We start from the raw sequence: 5,317 nt of genomic DNA, 5'->3' as shown, positions 1-5,317 counted from the left end.
AAAAAAATAGTTTTATCAGGCATGTATCTTTAAGCAGTATGTTTTATACTTCTGTCTGGGAGCTTTGCAAATGTAAAGTCATACTGAATGAATTACAGAGGCAACAGAATTGTAGAATACACAATTAACTATTACAGCAGTGAAAATGAATGTGGCTATACACAATGACATGGATGGAGAAAGCATAGAGGCAGTGTGTTGTACTGAAAACAGCAAGTTGCAGAAGACTGAAATGTAGGTTGTTTGTCTTTTTGTATGCTTATTGAACCTTTCCTCTTCTCTGAGTTCTTTTTTTATGCTCTAGAGTACTTTAAGTTTTTTCTTTTCTTTTTTTTTTTTATTTGGGTTTATTCCTTAAAGGGGGTTGCCCCCGCAACAAAACTGATTGTTTTACAAAGCAACCTTATCACCTTCAACGTACTTTCCATTACACTTAACACATTTGTCAAATCTGCAATTCAATTCTTGGAAACATTTGCAAACCCACCTGTGTGGATGGCAGACAGCACTTCTCTCATCTTGTTCTTCACCTCTTCCGCGTCGTCAAATCGCTGCCCTTTCATATCCCTCTGGGTTTGCAGAAACAAAAGAAGTCGCAAGGAGTGAGGTCAGCTGAGTTAGGTGCGTGGGACAAGAGAGGCATGCTGCTTTTGCCAAAAACTGGTGCACGGAGATGGCTGCATAGGTGGGTACATTGTCGTGTTGGCCACAACTCGGGCCTTTTTTGTTGCACACTGTTACGTATCTTTTTAGAATCTCTAAATAGAAAGCCCGATTAACAGTCTGACCTGGTGGAACGAACTCCAAATGCACTATAAGTCGACATTTTTGTCTGTTAGGGAAGCTGGTGGACATCCAGAATTAGGTTTGTCATCAATCTACATTTCACCTTATTTGAAACGAGAAAACCATTCATACACTTGAGTTTTTCCCGTAGCACTGTCCTTGACAGCTATGTTCAATATCACAAGTTTCTTCAGCATTTTTTCCAGAGCAGGAAACAGAATTTCACAACCATACGCTGTTCTCTTAACAGCCATCACACACACACACACACACACACACACACACACACACACACACACAACACGAGATTTCAGCTACATTGTTTTTTCAAAGAAATTCACTGAGACCAGAGAGAACCTTCCCAGCAATGCCATTGGGTGCCCTAACAGAGCAAGCTGCTCAGTGCTCAGCTCGTGGGGAAAATGCATACTATGAAAACTCTGCTCCACCAAGCAGAGTTTGGGGGGAACCCCCTCATCAATCATGTCCAGCAGAATTGCACATTAGCTCCCACAATCATTTTCCAAACATTCTTTTTCTATATGGACCCTTGACATCATCACCCCTTCACCCCGTCACTTCCTCTGTGTCCCCATTCACCCCAAGCCCTTATTCCACTTGCTGACTCTACAGGCTCACCAGTCCTGGTTGTTATACCCCCAAAATGAAAAATGCAGTCCAGATGAGTTTGGGAGGCTCTGGACTAAATAAACATGTGCAGGGGTTTTTGAAGGTGAGGGGCTAGGTTTTAATAGCTTGTGCCTTAAGAAATGTAATTTTTTCCAGAATTGGCCCACAGAACCGTATTATCAACCTACCATAGCAGCTGCCAATCTGATGACATCCTAAGAAATTAATTTCTTTTCTGAGTATCTTTCAGGAAACGCTGCCCTAGAGTTTGTAGACATACCCTTCTTCTCCTAAGAAGGGCACGCATTCCTTAATGAATTTGGCTGCAGGCGCAAGGAACCAGTTCTGTGTTGTCCTGTTCACCCCTCTGAAACTGAGTAACGTCTACTTCTGCTCAAGGCCATGGAGGTTACTCAAGTCTAAAAAGGTGGATGATCTCTTCTTCCTAAACGGTTCTAGCTTCACTCTCAAAGCGGCAGCACCCAGGAGAAGGTGCATTATGAGTGTTCCATCGTTTGCACATTCACCTACGAGAAGGAGAGTCGGTGTCAGAACAAATTATCATGCATCAGCAAACGTGAGAAAATGTTATGAACCCCAAGTTCTGCACTTTAAGCTCCTCGGCCAAGAAAACGACTTTGGCTAGAGTGTGAAGCATTAAGTACTGCATATATTTTCATCTTTACTGACACACACCCTTCTCACAATGGAACTCAGAGAAGGAGAGGCTTGCGTGGTTTCCCTTGTGTCTGGAACCTGCACATCTATGCCTGCTACCTAGTTAGCTGGGCCTCAGGTGAGGTTCAGGTAACAAGCAGTATCTATCTGTGTGTGTGCAAAAGTCAAGTGCTTGCGAACGCCGGGGGTTCTTTCTGAGGATTGCCTCACCCTCTTCTTCGCACGTATGCCAGTCCTCCCGGCAGCCTGCGATGCGGCACATCAGTTACGCTGGCTCATGAAGCAAGAGGGCCAAGGCAAACCCCTGCCATCACGTTGATGTAACGCACAGTGACTCTTCAGGACAGTCCTCTGCCCCACAGAGCTTCCGAAGCTGTGCGTCTTTGTAGAAGCAGACTGCCACCGCGCTCTTCAGAGGAGCGGCTAGTGGGTCCAAACTGCCCACCTTCTGGGTCACAGCCCAGCCGTTAACCCACGTGTCCACGGGGACTCCTCAACTCCTCAGTTCACAAACAAAACAAACGAAAACACTGCAATTAAGTCAGTTCCAACTCATAGTGACCGTATATAGGGCTTCAAGAGGGTATATCTTTATAGGAACAAACAGCCTCATTTTTCTCCCCCATAGCAGCCGGTGGGCTGAAACCACTGACCTCGTGGTTAGCAGCTCAGTTTGCAGCCCACTACACCGTGGCCAGGACAGGAGGCCCTTCATTCCTCCATCAACTCACCAGGCATATGATATTTACATAAGCACAAACGGTTACAACCAGGAGGAAAAGAAACAAACCAAACTCGCTGCCATTTAGTTGATTCCAACCATCGCGACCCCAGGACTTCTGAGGCGGCAAATCTTTCCAGGAGCAGAAAGAACCTCTTCATCCAAGTCATGGTGAATTGGAACCTCCAGCTCTGGGGTTAGCAGTCCACTGTTTACCAGACACTATCATCAGGGACAGACAGACCCAAAATCAAGCCGTTTGTGGGGAAATAAACTGTTTAAGAAAAAGGAACTACAGTTGTGATCGAGTCCGTTCCAGCTCAGGGCTCAGTGAGTGAGTGTCAGCTTAGAGTAATGCGCCACAGGACCTCAGTGGGTGCAGCTTCTGAAGTTGGCTGTCAGGTTTTTCCCTGAGGTGCCTCGGTGAACTTGAAACTCCAACCTTTCCATCAGCAGCTAGAACCGTTTTACCATCTAGAGCCCTGGGAAAGTAGTGGTTACACATTGGGTTGAGAGCTGCATGGCTAGCCTTGTAAATATACCAGCGGTTCCACTACTCTCTACCCTATAAGAGTTAAAGTCCCAGGGACAGTTCCACCCTGCCCTATAGGGTCATTATGAGTTTGTGCAATGGCAGTGAAAGATTCTGTAAATACCTTCGTGCTGTTTGGCTTGTGTGTATTGCTTTATGAAAGCATTTTTATAAGCTTAGAAGTAAATTGGCCATTGAAAACATTTTTGTTTTCCATTTTAAAGGAAAGCAAATACATTCTCTCAAATACTGAATGCCATTTTTTCGTAATAAGACTTGTGTCTTTTACCTGTCTTCTTAACCACAGAATGGCAAACAAATATTTACTACTTTGTACAAACATTTCATTAAAACTCCACTATACAGGGTTTTCAACATAGCCTCAGCTAAACATTACAAAAAATTCATGGGAAAAAAATGTTTTCCTGCCCCACCCCCCCGGGAAAATTTCTTTCTCTTAGTTCCAGTTTTCCACAGTTTTTGACACCCCCTTGTACACACTAGTTGCTTTTTACCAAACAGAAAACTCAGCCTTTATGACGATAGCAGAGCCCTTCAGTAAAACTGTCTAGAGGTCCTACTGATAGTGACAGAACTTTCTAATAAGGCAGCCATCAGCCCCATTTGACTGTTGCACTTGTGAAATATAGCTAATGTGACAGAGGAAATGAATTTTTAAGTTGATACTTTTAATTAACTTAAATTGGCACCAGTGACTGCCATAGTAGATGGTACTTGTCTAAAGCATTTGGTTGATGTGCTATAAGAATAAGAGGAATGGGTAAGCCCGACTTTACAGGTCATGCTCCCACACAAAGACTAACCTCTCACCCTACCAGCAAAGATCAACTGAAGTCACTCCTCTTCCCCAAAGATCCCGCAGCTCTTGAAGGCCTTTGCTGTCAATGACTGTGATCACTTCTCCCACTGACCTCACTCCTGGTTCTCATCTCTGGGCTCTCTCTCCCTCGTCAGCCCGGGAGCCTGCAGCTGCCTCCCCAGCGAAGTTGTTGTATTAGTGTGTTAGACAGGGTTCTCTAGAGAAACAAAACCAGAATGCTAATAATTTTATATATATTTATACAGATAGATATATAACATAAGAAATAATTAAATTATAAAGCAGTACAAATGACTCAGTGCACCTCACTCCCGTGAGACAGTTGTGAGACACTGGCAGTCCTTCAACTCTTGAGGGATGCTGGGTAGTCCTCTGTAGAGCAATTCAGGCTTTCCGGGCACAAGCAACAAACAGCAAGGCAGGTCACCAACAGTCAGCCAGATGACAGGGTCTGACAGTTCCCAGCTCAAGTGATGTAAATTCCAATGGTGTGGTGAAGCAGGTCTTGAAGGAACCTCAAATTACAGTGACACAGTCCACGAGTTAGGTGTCCCACAGGTAGTGAAGCTTGCAAATGGAGGCACAGAACAAGCAAGGCAGCCGCATCCTCGACCAATGATCAAAGAGCAAGAGACAAGAAAGGGGCGTCTCGCTGAGCCATTTATCTCTCCACCCTTCAATTAATCCCACGTGTGTTTATCAGCCAGGCTGGCACAATAAACTAACTACCTCAATTAGCCATACATACTGTTGGAACTGCCTGTACATCTATCTGCCCACAGCAAGAGGTCCTACTCCCTGCCACCCACACCACATGCCCCTTTGGTGTCAAGCCACCCACGGCAACTCTAATGAATTAAATCAGCAGTTTTTGCTCTTCATTCTCATTGAAGAGTTCTGAGTAGCACAAACTGAGTTCACCAACCGAAAGGTTGGTGGTTCAAGCCAATCTAATGGTACCATGGAAGAGAGGCCCGACAATGTGTTCTCATAAAGACCACAGCCAAGAAACCCCCTGGAACTGTCCTGCTCTGTAGTACCTGGGAATGCCATGAGTTCATGAGTTCTGCTCTGTAGTACATGGGATTGCCATGAGTTCATGAGTTCTGCTCTGTAGTACATGGGATTG

At 44.8% G+C, this 5,317-nt stretch overlaps 1 protein-coding gene and 1 long non-coding RNA gene across 2 annotated transcripts in view; one reads left to right on the top strand and one right to left on the bottom strand.

Annotated features, from left to right (window-relative positions):
* DNAH9 (dynein axonemal heavy chain 9) overlaps nucleotides 1-5,317 on the top strand; it is a 397,093-nt gene that overhangs the window by 364,003 nt on the left and 27,773 nt on the right. The gene's annotated exons all lie outside the window — the stretch shown is intronic.
* LOC123522068 lies at nucleotides 1,400-4,526 on the bottom strand. The gene is made up of 3 exons (XR_006680362.1): nucleotides 4,493-4,526; nucleotides 4,172-4,384; nucleotides 1,400-1,943 (listed from the first exon to the last, which is right to left on the bottom strand). It is a non-coding gene; the product is annotated as an uncharacterized LOC123522068 (long non-coding RNA).

The sequence above is a fragment of the Echinops telfairi genome, unplaced genomic scaffold (assembly GCF_000313985.2).
Source record: "Echinops telfairi isolate 266 unplaced genomic scaffold, ASM31398v2 ScPeMD7_2010;HRSCAF=2546, whole genome shotgun sequence".
Taxonomy (NCBI): Eukaryota; Metazoa; Chordata; class Mammalia; order Afrosoricida; family Tenrecidae; genus Echinops; species Echinops telfairi.
Note: the sequence above shows the minus strand (reverse complement) of the source record. Positions and strands in the feature narration are given on the sequence as shown.